The following is a 14,522-nucleotide window of genomic DNA, read 5'->3' on the forward strand; positions in this document are numbered from 1 at the left end:
TTGATGCTGCTAAACTCATAGTCACTCACAGATATCCCTAGCACAACTCCATTACAACGCAATACACTTAGGTTTTGTTCATAATTATATGCAGAAGCGTTATTGTCCAACCACCCAGTGTACTTAAAGGGTATGGTAGTTCACATTGTAATCAACCTTCAGTTATACACCTTTCATTATTTTATTTTATGACCAGGATGTGGATGGATGGACATGTTAACATGATAGGTTGGTGAGGTTCGCTGACTTGATTGACGTTAACATAATAGGGTGGTGAGGCTCGCTGACTTGATTGACGTTAACACGATAGGGTGATGAGGCTCGCTGACTTGATTGACGTTAACATGATAGGGTGGTGAGGCTCGCTGACTTGATTGACACATGTCATCGTATTCGCATTGTGTTGATCACTGGATTGTCTGGTCCAGACCTGACTATTTAAAGACTGCCATATACCTGACATATTGCTGAGTGCGGCGTAAAACTAAAATCACTCACTCACTCACTTCATTCCTTCACCTACAATGTATATTGTCAAATATATACCTGGAGAAATACCTGAAGGCGAGGTTTTATGGCGGTCAACTTCTTTATTGTGAGTAACACGACGTTTCATACTTTTTCATGCGGTGAAGGATACCAAAATAAAGAAGTTTACATCCACATATTCTCACATTTAAGTGCATCAGTTCTAAATGCCATTCCTCAATGATACTATTTCAGAAAAGTAACTTAGCAATTTACAACCTCCTCCTCGTTATGCCTGCGTATTTGGTGAATGCATTCATTATGGCTTGAAGCAAGAATAATGGCCAACATTTCTCTTTGCATCAAAACACTTTTTGACTTTAAGAAGTGATATGGATATTTGTTTATGTTTATTTGTTTTCTAAAGTAACTGATTGGGTTATTTTGTTTCTGAATAGCATAATATTGAAACCTCTTGTTGAAATGTGTGTACCGGCAAAAATTAAATATCCATGTCTAACAAAACCTAGACATTAGTGACAAAGTACACTTACATTTGACCCGTGAAGATCCAGGGTAGAACAGGTCTTCAGCAACCCATGCTTGCCACAAAAGACGACTATGCTTGTCGTAAGAGGCGACTAACGGGATCGGTGGCCAGGCTCGCTGACTTGGTTGACACATGTCATCGTATCCCAGTTGCGCAGATCGATGCTCATGCTGTTGATCAGTGGATTGTCTGGTCCAGACAAGATTATTTCCAGACCACCGCCATATAGCTGGAATATTGCTGAGTTCGGCGTAAACCTAAACTCACTCACTCACTCACTTACATTTTGGATCGCAAAATATTATCAATCAATATTCATTTCGGCAAATTGTGAAGACAAATATAACCTTGACGATTTGAAATGTGTCGATATATACAATGAAACATTTTTAGCGGGCGCTGAATGCTAAAACATCGATGAAAATTATATTAATAAATAGATTACTAGAAATACAAGCCAGCAGTTGAATATACGTATTTATGTTAATATCGTAAGTTCTCTGAGCTCAGCAAGCTGGGACCTCTGTGTAGCATTGTATAAAATTAGATGACAATCGCAGTCATCAATACATAAGTTTTCACATGAAATGTCGTTGAAAACTCTATAATGTCTTAATAGATCACTAGAAAATATTAAAGCCAGCAATTGAACATATTTATATTAATATCTTACGTTCTCTAATGTCAGCAAGCTGGTACCTCTGGGTAGCATTGTATATAATCAGATGTCGATTGCAGAATTTTACACATGAAATGTTAAGATCAAATGAAAATAATATTATTATGAATATGTCAGGTGTTGGAATTCTTGTCTGCAAGCTGGGACGTTCTTGATTGTGTGTATTGTATTATAACAGTAATCAGAAATGTAATATATATTTATATCTACACCGAGTATTGGTAACGTGAACATACATGCGCACCTGATAGAAAAGGTTCGATATAACAAAGAAAGTCCAACCAAATAACGTATTTGCTTTACATGACGTGTGTGATAATGTGACTACTTATATAGTCAGAAAGATAACATGGATACAAGCAGGAATTTTCAATAAGTTTCGTTTTGATTTTGTTTATATACGTACTCTTCAAGCCTACTGTCTGGCAGACGCCGATGCACAGAGATACGGTCGCTCACCAGTTGATTGAAGCCATTTCTCTTCTTTCCTTCTCTGTATTCCCCCTCCTCCTGCTTCGTGTGCTTGTAGATGTACGCAGCTCCCCATTCCCCTAGGGAGACAGTTGTCTACAGTTATGATCCGAGCATTCAGTCACACATAAAGAAACAGCTGGAGCTTAAATGTGACTAAACTTGCCAACGCCTCGCTCAGGTTATATTACTAAATACCTATATTTATTTGGATTTAACTCGGTAATCTCCGGCAGCGCCCGGGGCTGCTGAACAATGCTTGAGGTAGGCATGCGCTGCACGGATTCCTTTTATCAGGTGTCAGTCCCTCACTTGCAAGCTGAGCGTACGGACGCACACACTCACTCACTCCAAGTGTTCTTAAAAAGAAACAACTCTTATTTTAAATTGTAACTTTTACTTGTTTTTCTATTGCATATTTTACGGAGGATTCATGACGTTTTTAATGTAACATGTCACGTTTTAACAGTTAATTAAAATTGACCTCACCCCCAACTCCAAACTATTTCCCTTGGGGATAATAAAGAAATGATCTTATCACTTGTCTTTTCATTCAACCAGTGTTGTAGTTTGTATTTCATGTCAATATATGATTGATTTCATTGATATAAGGCGTAATAATTTGAGGTCAATGTTTACCGACCATCTGTGAATGTATTCACTTTGGGCTATAATAAATATATCATGGCTGTCACCACAGAAGAAAACAGAAGTGCTGTTCATATATACCCAAATATAATAAGAAGGATATTTATATAGGGCTAGTTCTACATCACTGAGGGGGGTGGGGGGTTGGGGATATGTTTTTATAACGAAGCAGCTGCATGAGAGTAGGATCGAGCAGAAATATCAATTTATTAATGTCAGTAATGGGTACAACAAGTACTGGTGTCTGAATGGGGTATTCATGCTTAACTGCGGCCAGGGCCGTAGCTACCATTAAAAAAAACCTGGGCGTACTCATGATTGCTGCTAAAAAAGTTGGGCAAACACACAAAACTATCTAAATATATAGCTTTGCAACCTATCGGGCTTACACTAATTAGATTGACTTGCTACGCGCCTGGCGGCATTGTATCACAGTGAGCTAGCACTATAAAAACAGCTTACGTCTGACTTGTTTGAGTGGCATTTTAGAAGTTGAGACGTACAATATATAACAAGTTTTATGGATAACATTGCTTGACAACGGTACAAGAATCTGTATCGAAACGTCGCACTCACGAAAATAAAGAAGCTTACGTCTGGGCTAGTACAAGCAGCCACACATACACATACACACGCATGCACGTCGTCATATGAGCAAAATAACCTTAAGTACGACGTTAAATCCCGTTTCACCTCACCTGTTATGTACAGTTTTCATAAAACCAGTTTAGAGTAAAACGGTCGTCAAGATGGACTGCAGTGTGCAACTTGTCATCGCCATCAAGACAGGTAATACTTAGTCGTACCAAGTGTTCGACAATCTGAATATGCTGTTTCGACACTATAAATAGATGAATAAAATGTTGAAACAATCGTATGGTTGATAATGATAATAATTGTTGCTTGGGTGAAACAATCTCTAAACGGGGTGAACCTGACGGGGTGAAACAACCCTGGTGAAACGAGTTGGGGTGAAACTGTGCTGGGGTGAACGTGTTTTGGGTGAAATGACCCGGTACCATATATACTAGCCACACAAAGAAACTGTGCATTGTCAAAATATTATCCCAGTTGATAAGTACGATAACAATGTCAAAGATACATATAAACTTTAATGGAGGGATCATGAGACCATAAGAAGTCGGGAGAATTTCAATTGAAAAGTCAATCACAATGACGTCACGAGTCCACAAGCGGGACAGGGGTCAAACGACCATGTCACAAGCTCAATAACGGCTATGTCCACCATCGGCATTTAGAACAGCAGTGCATCGACGACGCATAGAGCCTATCAAACGTGCAAGGAAGGCTTGTGGGATGTCACGCCAGATTCTCTCAAGTTCTGTTGCAAGGTCAAGGACGTTATCTGGCGGATGAGGAAGACGACGTAGACGTCGATCCATCTCGCCCCAAACATGCTCTATCGGGGAGAGATCCGGTGAATTTGCAGGCCAAGGCAGTAAGTCAACGTTGTGGTGTTGCAAGAAATCCATAGCAACCCTTGCCGTACGAGGGCGGGCATTGTCCTGTTGGAATGTTAACCCGGGGCCATGACGTTGCAGAAATGAAATTGCCACCGGTCGAAGAATCTGATCCCTGTAGCCCACACCACTTAAGTTGGCCTGAACAATTAAAAGGACTTCTTTGGCTTGCTGTTATTCCACCCCAAATCATCACGGAACCACCACCAAAGCGATTCCTCTCCAAGACACAGGCCTGTGCATAACGTTCTTCCACGCGCGTCTATAGGCACGTTGACGTCCATCACTATGGGAAATGTTAAACCTGGACTCATCTGTAAAAACCACCTTTCTCCACCAAAACAAGGGTCTGCGGGCATGATTTCGGCACCACATTCGTCGAGCTTGTCGATGACGTTGTGTCAGGAAAGGCCGTATGGTGGGACGTCGTGGTCTGATCCCGTCATGACGTAAACTTTGTCGAATTGTGTTGGGGTGGATACGTTGAAGTCCTGGGATAGTCTGGGCAGTCATCACTGCAGTCTGATACCTGTGGCGGAGATGGGTCACCCTTATCCATCTGTCCTGTTTTGGCGTTGTTACACGTGGACGTCGAAACGTGGCCGATGGATGACGTCATTTGTGTTCTGGTAGCGTCTCACCAGTGCAGAAATGGTGTTCCGGTGGCAGTGGAAATGTGCAGCCACTTGTCGTTGAGATATTCCCCCACGGACCATCCCAATGGCCTCATGACGTTGTGCAGACGTGAGCCTTGGCATGCTATGCGTTTCAATAGCCGTTTAAGTTTTTGAACGATCGCAAAGGCAGGGGTTGAGCTTTCCAAAGTGACAGTATTGTGTGGCATTCATTTGCTCTGTTTCTCTTTCCCGGAATGCACGTGCAACAACGTACTGCACGTCTCAATGACGAACCCACTGACGTCACGGAACGTGGCACGTGCATGCATGTTGGATACATGTCACTAATATCTGAGTTTAAATCCTTATGTGTCTACACAGGTTTGATAAATTTAGATTTAAAAGTCTTGTATGCACAGTTTCGTTATGTGCCTAGTTAGTTGCCCCCATTTGGTCAAATATTCTCTTTCCGACACAATATGTTTCAGTGTCGTGTATGTTACGTCAGGCTCGCCGACTTGGTTGACACATGTCATCGTATTCGACTTGCGTAGATCGATGCTCATGCAGGACTAGATTGTTTGGTCCAGACTCGATTATTTACAGGTTTCCGCCATATAGCTGGAATGCGGAGTTAATAGTCATACCAAACCAAAATCACACATTGTAACCTCGACACACACTTTCGGAGGATGGGTTGTGTGACGCTCTTTAAAGAAAGGTCGTGATCATTAATCACAACTATGTAGCAGAGTACTCTATTTATGCATGTATGAAATGAACATTCATTGTGTATATTATGTTGTCATGTTTCATATAAGGAAACACAATGTACAAACACCAATCATTATACATCCAAGCTCGAATAGATTAGACATAAGTAAAGTTACTAATTTAAAGCTTACTGAATTGTAACTAGTTATTTTCCATAATCTAAAGTTCGTAATGTTACCTAAGCAAATATAAAGTGATAAGTCGCGTCTTTGCATCGAATACATATATACATGTCAGTGTGTTTACAATAATGAAATGTTTTACTACGTTTGTTACAAAAGACAGTAAGTTGGTAATTCAAAATATTGTCACACATGGACAGAAGTAATATCATAAGTTATTACATGTAAGCCATACAAAGGTATTTTTGTTCAAGCTGTTGAAAGTTTCATGTTGATTTGAATTGTCAGTTTTCTATGCATTTTACATGAGCATTCTGTAACACGTTTGTATTTTATCTGTGTAATTATCAAATCCGGTGCAATTATCACGTGTATCAATCAACTCAGTCTCTATTGATCGATCGTCAATAAAAGCTGGACAGTATATCAGTCACGGTATCGATACACATGCGTATAATCATTCAAGCAGATTACAGTAATGAGATAATTGAACGCCTCTTTCGACCTTGAAATAACAGACTCCGGTAGAATGCATATGTAGTTACGTCCTTGTTGAAACGTTTGTCCCGTGACAAGTGTAAAATAAACAGATGCGCTCTTATATCATTGGACATCTTGCTTTATGGAGTCACGCCTCTCTCTGTGATGTTTGTACATGCATGCACATCTGTAATCTTATGAACCTCGTTTGCATTCAGTAAAGATATAGGTACGCCCACCTTCATAAATATTGGGGGTAGGCGTGTCAACTGCAAGATTATGCACTATAATAATTCATTATAGTGTCACCTCGTGAATTCTGTAATGCGTGTACTCTAGTTTGGATAGTCATTCGTATCATGGTGAAGATTATATTTACATATACAGCAAACCATTATGTTTTATGTACTAGTTTTGTGCATAAAATGTATATGAAAATAAATGCTACCTCTACTCAGTGGTTGGATTTCAATCGCTTTGTTTTACTTAACGAAAAACACTAAAACGAGGACAAATAAACTCGCCAAAAGTGACTATCTACTCCTATTTGTCTTATGTGTATATTTCATACATTGTTACCAGTGTGTATGTTTACAATACACAAACTGTTACATGATAGCTTGAGTTGATAAAGCCGAAACCCAGCATATCGACTGGTCAACAGTATAGCCAATAACCAATCTCTATCCAAGCTGCTGAGTGACCAAACGTGCTCTTCAGAAATTTCGCCCACGCCCCATCACCTGTCCTTTCCTCTGTGACAGGTATCTCATGATACGATTGGTCGCAGATAACATATGACCAGCCACTTCATTGAACAGTTGAGATACCGAACGTTCTATTCGGGAAATTTGATGACGCCCTATCACGTGATTCTTTGTTTTATGTCTATGCAAGGAATATATAGTTTACATTTTGTATATGTATGTTTGTATGGTCACGTATGTTTTCTGCATTAAATCTGTATGAAATAAAGTGCAATGCTATGAATGTGCTTTGTGCTAGTCACAGACTAGCGTTATAGTACTTTCATTAAAATAATTCGTACACGCTTGAAATGTATCGGCAAAACCGCTATTTTCGTCGAAGATTATAAAGTATGAAAGTAAATTCTTCTTTACAGTATGTCATTGTCATAGATGTTTTGTAAATTTAAACCTCACACAATGACATAAGAGAGAGAATTTGTTAACGTGTGTCTCATCTGTTACATACAAAGAATACATGTGTATGCATATTGTGATAAAATATAAATGTACAAGCCGACAAAAGGTCTACAAGAGAAACTTGCAATGAAATTACACAAAGCTTGCAATACACGACATGCATTCACACCTGATTTTTTTCAACATATATCTTTACGACACAATTAAACAATCAGGACTTGTTTGTACGACTAGACAGTTTCCTGTGATCCCCGAAACCTGCCAGGGAAATCAGGTGTGACTGGCACTAATTAGTCTCGGCACAGAGAGTGGGGAATCAGCGAGGGCTTCCAGGTGTTGAGTAGTGATGGGGCTCTCGGGCTTAATGAGTTAAACGTGTGTAAATCTGACGGCCAGATGATACGTAGATTTAAAACGTTGTTCATATGACCGCCGGATGAAACCAGTATTTCCTGACGTTAGTAAATTTGTGTAATACAGTCATTGTGTGTGGTGTATGAACAACAGACGAGCAGCCATCAGCATGAAACAGATGCAGTAAGATCCCTTGTCTTACCTGGACCATCCTCTGGACTGTACTCCACAAACGGGGGATATGTTACATTACTGTCCTCTCCTCCGTACTCCTCCACATAATACTCCACACTGTATGTGTTCTGTGTGTGTCGGCCATGGTGGTTCTTCGTCTCGTCCAGGCGCCCTTGTTTCCGTCTCATTTGCAGCTCGTTTTGGTAACCTTTTCCCAGAATCTCTAAATTTTCTTGTCCCTTGAGCTGTCCTGCTGTGTCATTGCGATGCCTCCTCATTACAACAGACTCAGCAACATTAGTAATATTTTTACCACGAGCATCCAACTCATAATGTGTTTTTAATAACGTTTTAAAGAAATGTTGAAAAACAAACTGTTCATCTCCAACAGCACCTTTGGAGACACCCTTTTCAAATATAGATCCTGCTATGTGATCACTTGATAGTTGCTTGTCGACAGATTGTATCAACGAGCAGGTTTTATACAGTAACAACAACAACAACGTACATAAGACAAGAGCCTTGATCACACGAAACCTCAATCGCCTCATATTGTGTTTGTTTGCTTTCTGTGATATGCACTGCGTTCCGCATAGTCAATACCAGGGATGTCACCATGTGGGCTACACGAAATCCATATTACAGGAAGCTGTGCTGTTGTGAATGTAGAGATGGATTACAGCCATAATAAGCAGAACATGAACAAATACGTGGAGCAGATGTTTTTTTCATCATAAAGGCGAGCTTACTGAATTTCTATACTATTAGTGCTGCTTCGTGCACCGTCGTTGGTAACGGTATTTAATTTGTGTTACCAGGTGAAAGACTCGCCTTGGTTGTTGTCAAGTCCTACATACTATTCCACACACGTGTCCTACACATGTATAAATTATAAATTCTTTTGGACACAAGGAGGAGAAAGAAACAAAATTTTAAAAAGAAGAAGTTGAAATACGTCCATTATCTATATGTAAACTTCAGAAATATGAAACATGAAAAGATCCAACTTTTCTAGACCAAAGGGGTTCTAATTATAAATAAACTTTTGAAAAAGCACACTAACGACGATCGACTGTGTTTGTATTTAGGAAGTATTCCTCTCTTGGAAACATTGACATGATTTTCTACTCGATAAAGGTCAACAAGTATGCAGGCACATGCTCAAATACACCGGATGCCTGCTTGTCCTGCCGGGAGCATAATATTTGTGAGATGGCCGAAGTTGATGACAAATTACTGTTAAGCAATCAGCGTTTATAAAACTTGGAATATTGATAATTGTACGTTATGCTAATATATTTACAAAGAAAGTAGTGTCATTATGCTTGAGTGATATATTATGACCCTGGTGATAATAAAGACAGATTATAGTCAATTGTCATGCGTTACAGATATAAACAGATACAAACATAGTAGACAAACTTAAATTATGATTCGAGAAAAAATATTTAAGTTTAACATATCTATTCAATTATTATACCTTCATTAATTACAAGTTAGATAACGATTAAAGTGGGTGTGTGTGAGATACACAGCTTACAGCATTACCCCCTTTTGTGTATATACTGAGACGCAAAACATATGAGGGTACGCAATGTCTTCCTTCAATATACACCTTGAAAAAGAACGACCTTCCGTGTGGAGTGTTTGATCCATATAACCTTCTGAAGATCAAAATGATCATTTGTTTCAAGATACTTTACTACAAATAAGTCAAGGTGAATAGATACTGTTGCAAACTTTCTCCCAAATCGTTTGTTGCAGCAGGTCATGGTGACTGAGGCACACTTCACTTCATATTGGTCACTTCATTCGCTACTTCTATGTTAGTCAGAAAATAATCAGTTTTTACTGCATTGATGACTTTTATCTTAAATACTCCCAACTCATACAAATGCAACAAGAAGCACACAAAGACACACACACACGTCGGCGCGCGTGTCGTTTGAACAAAGTGTTCTTAAAAGGGCTGCCTTTCAAATGAAGCTGCAGCAACCCGGGTTTCAGGTTAAAGACAGACAGACAGACAGAAATATTTTATTAAAGTGTCACGTGATATGTTACAGATAAAACAATATTTCATATATCTAGATAAAACATATCACCCAGCCATAACATTGGCTTACGAGACACTACTAAAATAATTTAACTAAAAAATGTACAATATACAATCTGGACGATTGTATTCATGACATACAGAAAACAGTACATTGGTAAAATATATTAAGAATGTAACTGCCTTCTACGGAACATATCGTTAATAGCATCAGCTAAAAGTTTAAGAACCTTGATTTCAGTAGTATTCATTATCATAATAAATTTCGGATGATCACTATCATCTGGGCTAAAACTAAATTCGTCTATAAAGTTACTTTTAAGATCATGGTAAAAAGCACAATTTAAAAGAAAATGGGCTTCAGACTCTACAGAGTCACAAAAGGGGCATAATCTTTGATTTATGGGTGTGGGGGGGGTTTGCTATAACGTCCATTTTCAATATTAAGAGGTAAGATACCACAGCGTAATTTACTTAGATTACTTCTCCTATGTTTAGACATAATATATCTTACATACAGTTCTGGTCTACAATCTTTTTTAAACAACCTGTAAGTGCGTAACTTTACCGTTAACCTTGCTTTTGTCGTCCCAAAGCTCTGAAAACCACTTTTCCTCATCTAATCTACACAAACGTTGTTTAATGACTGATATTTTGGAATTGATACCAGAAGTCGGCGATAACAAAGTATCATACAACAGCAACTGTCTACCCAATTTAACAGGGTTAAAAGCAAAAGAACCTTTTCGATTCATGGACCACCTAAATACCTTATTCGTAAGTCTGTCCTCTGACATTAGATACAATTTGACAAAACAACGGAAACTCTCTATCCGCTGTTTAGTGAGACAAGTCCTCCAACCAAGTTCACCCTGAACAGCACAGTTAGACGTGTTACGAGGTACACCCAGGAAGAAACGACCAGCTCTGTTTTGTATGTTACTTATTTCACGCTGTCCATATAGTCCCCAAATAGGTGCACAGTAGAGTAAGATAGGCTGCACTGTTGATTCATAGAGTTTTGTGAACACATCATATGCCATATCACCACATTGTCTATATTTAGTGATGAGTAGAGACAGAGCACGGCTCGCACTTTTTGCGATCTCCTTTACTGTGAACTGTTTATCAAGGTGTTCCTCAAACCACAGTCCTAAGTACTTGTAACAATCACTGTATGATAAGGCCGTGTTGCAGCATCGAAACTGATAATTAGATATATCAATGTTAACCCGTCTGAAGTGCACAACCTTTGTCTTATCCGTGTTAATACTCAGACGCCATCTAGAACACCACCGTGTCACCACGTCCAACATTCGCTGTAGTTTGTCTTCACTTGGGGCTAATAGAACTATATCGTCTGCATACAGTAATATGGAGACACAGAGTTCGTCTACAGATACACCGTCATTGAGGTTGGTAATCTCCTCCGCCAGGTCATGGATGTAGAGGGAGAACAGAGTGGGGGACAGGGTGCAGCCTTGCCTCACCCCCGTTGACACTTGAAAGAATGACGTCATAAAGTTATTGACACGTACTGCACTAGTGGTTTTATGGTAGAGAGACTGTATGGTAGAGAACATCTTCCCGTTGATCCCTGCACGTAGCAGCTTCAACCATAAGCAATTCCTGTCCACATTATCGAAAGCCTTTCTAAGGTCGATAAAACAAGTATAAGTTGATTGCTTACAATCCAGCCTAGTCTTCAGCAGTGTGTACAAACTGTATATGTGATCAAAGCAGCTTCGCTGTCTGCGAAATCCGTTTTGAGAATCTGACAAGATGTTACTAGAGTCCAGCCAAGATGAGACACGATGATTGAGGACATCACAATAGATCTTGCAGGGTACAGATATTAGGGAGATCCCTCTATAGGTTCGAGGTGAACGCACATCGGTGTCACTTTTCACTAAAGGGTTAATGATCGACTGTTTCCATGCACTTGGAGTGATGCCACTATCAAAACATTTGGTGAAAAGGTTATACAGTATCTCGATACAGGCGTCGTTTTTAAGAACTTCAGCTTTGATATTGTCTACACCCTCTGCCTTACCATTCTTCGCCCGGTGCACAGCTCTGCGCACTTCTTCACGTGAGATCGGTGCGTTGAGAGCGCTCTCCTCGTGCCGCGCAGCATTACCGTTAGTTAATAGTTCAACCTCACGCTTCACCTCACCTAGATAACGGTTGTCGTAGTCGTCGCCGTCTGCTCCGGAATACAGCCTCTTAAAGTCACTTTCCCATTTGCTCAGCACAGAATGCACGTCACTGACGACAGTACCGTCTTCCAGTTTCACCTCCATAGGAAGTTTCTGTTTTCTCTCATTTGCGATTCCAAGATTGCCGATTATTTTCCAGAAGTCAGCATCGGCTTGATTCAGTTTATCCAGGAGGTTGAACTGTTTTTGCTTTTGGTGTTGCCGCTTTAATTTTTGGTTCAATCAGTCAAACTTTCGTCTTTCATCACAGTATTTCTGCTTCAATCTCGCCTTCACACACACACCGGCTTTACTATGTAGCCACTCCCGTTCACACCGTGACGTCTTATCCCACTGAATTTGCAGTTCATTACACCAGTACGGCTTCTTGAACGACTTCTTAGGTACGGGTCCAGAATTCTTCTTGAGAACAGGCAACTTGTCTTCCATCTCCTGATGTATCAGGTCGACAAAGTCATCGTACGCATGGTCGATTTCGTTTGCATTGTAAACAGTTTTCTGGATTCTGTCGATTGTTTGAGAGATAAGAAGTACAGAGGAGTCATTGTTTAGGAAGTCTTTAGGGATATGCTTACAACTGTACCATTTTGTACTGCTGGTGACATCACTGCTCTCTGGGGCGACATCATCATGTGGCGTCACAAATCCTGACAGGTCAAGAGTATACTGCAGTATGGCGTGGTCCGGGAGAGAGCACGGAACATCAGCATTGTATTGATCAATTATCGACGATATTGGTAACACTTGAAAGTCTGAAATTAAGGGGATTTGCTCGTGGGGCACCAACACATAATCCACAACTGAACGTCCCTGTGGACTGATATAAGTAAAGTTGTTCCCAGTCTCATATCGACCGTTCAGCATACTGAAGTTTATGTCTACCAGAAAGTCTATCAGTAGTTCACCGTACAAGTTGACGGTATTATCTATGACGTCACGTGTAGGTACTGAGTCCACACCATGTACAAAGTCATCACGATCACCCGTCCTTGCGTTAAAATCACCACAGATTTGAACAATACCCTTGGATTGGTACTCATAAACTTGGCCAAGTAACCGGCTAAAAAACTCTTCAGGATCCAATTTACGTGAAGAACCATTTGGCGGGAGGTAACATACACAGACATACACAGAGCAGCTGCTATCATGACAGGATTCAAACTCTAGCCAGACGATATCATCTACTGAATTATCAACTATTTTACAAGAAAAGTGTTCAAGGATAGAATTTCTTACAAGTACGCCGACTCCGCCTGAACCACGCTTAGAACGTTTATGCAGAGATGTCCTATTATGCCCAAAGTAAGTAAAACCATCTAAAACTAAACTATCTTTTCCTCTTAAAAAAGTTTCACATAAGGCTATAATATCATAACCTCCTGAAAAAACAGCAAAGGATCTAAAATCTGAACTTTCATTGTCATGGAGTGACCATCCACGACAATTCCGAAAACAAACACGCCACACACGGTCCTATGTCTTGTTTGCTACAAGCTTTGTACCTCGAATGTGAAAGTCATTGGATTTACCCAAATGCTTTAACATAGTTCTCATGGATGACTGAGTGTCTCTTGTCTCTTTTGAAAGTTCATTCTCGATGTACACTTTCTCGTAGCATTTAATGTCTTTTAATGATTTCTTTACCTTGAATACTTTACTCACAGCGTGTTTATTGTCCAGCGTCGCTATTACAATACCTGGTCTGTGTTGATTTGCACCTTTCCTCACAGCACGAGAAGCACGGACATCCGTAGCTTGAGTTCGTCACAGATCAATGAATTCACCTTTTGTAAAATCACGTTAGCGTCAGTTTCTTCACTCGCTGATTTTGGCAAATTCTTTATCACAATATTTACACCGGAAGAATTCACCTTCGCCGCATTTGCATACGTAGTTTTCATTTCTTCACATCCTTTCTCCAACGTAGATATTTGTTCATTGAGTCTTTCACATTTACTTTGAAAATCATCCTTCACAGCTTTAATTTCTTCGTCTATCACATCACGGGCTATTTGTCGAAATTTTTCACATATCTTTTCCTCCAACGAGTTTTTGAGAGAGTTTATGCGTTGAGATAGACATTTATTCATATCTCGCATTTCAGACGTAAGTGTGGATACAGCATCGAACATTTTGGAAAACATATTTTCACTTACTTTGGTTTGGCAAGTTGAATCAGTTTTCTCACCGTGAGATTGTTCCTGTGCAGTATGCGATTTGTTTGTATCACAGCACCCGCCATCGTCAATAACTTTTTGGTTTT

The 14,522-nt window shown here is 39.8% G+C and overlaps 2 protein-coding genes and 1 long non-coding RNA gene across 3 annotated transcripts in view; 1 reads left to right on the forward strand and 2 right to left on the reverse strand.

The window, feature by feature from the left end:
* LOC124260225 (polypeptide N-acetylgalactosaminyltransferase 5-like) overlaps window positions 1-14,522 on the reverse strand; it is a 142,881-nt gene that overhangs the window by 77,253 nt on the left and 51,106 nt on the right. The gene's annotated exons all lie outside the window — the stretch shown is intronic.
* LOC124260223 (polypeptide N-acetylgalactosaminyltransferase 1-like) overlaps window positions 1-14,522 on the reverse strand; it is an 86,910-nt gene that overhangs the window by 43,330 nt on the left and 29,058 nt on the right. The window lies entirely within an intron of this gene.
* Window positions 5,200-13,166, forward strand: LOC124260230. The gene is made up of 3 exons (XR_006894030.1): window positions 5,200-5,353; window positions 11,257-11,266; window positions 13,157-13,166. It is a non-coding gene; the product is annotated as an uncharacterized LOC124260230 (long non-coding RNA).

This window comes from Haliotis rubra, unplaced genomic scaffold, assembly GCF_003918875.1.
Source record: "Haliotis rubra isolate DU_JTF1 unplaced genomic scaffold, ASM391887v1 Scf756, whole genome shotgun sequence".
Lineage (NCBI taxonomy): Eukaryota > Metazoa > Mollusca > Gastropoda > Lepetellida > Haliotidae > Haliotis > Haliotis rubra.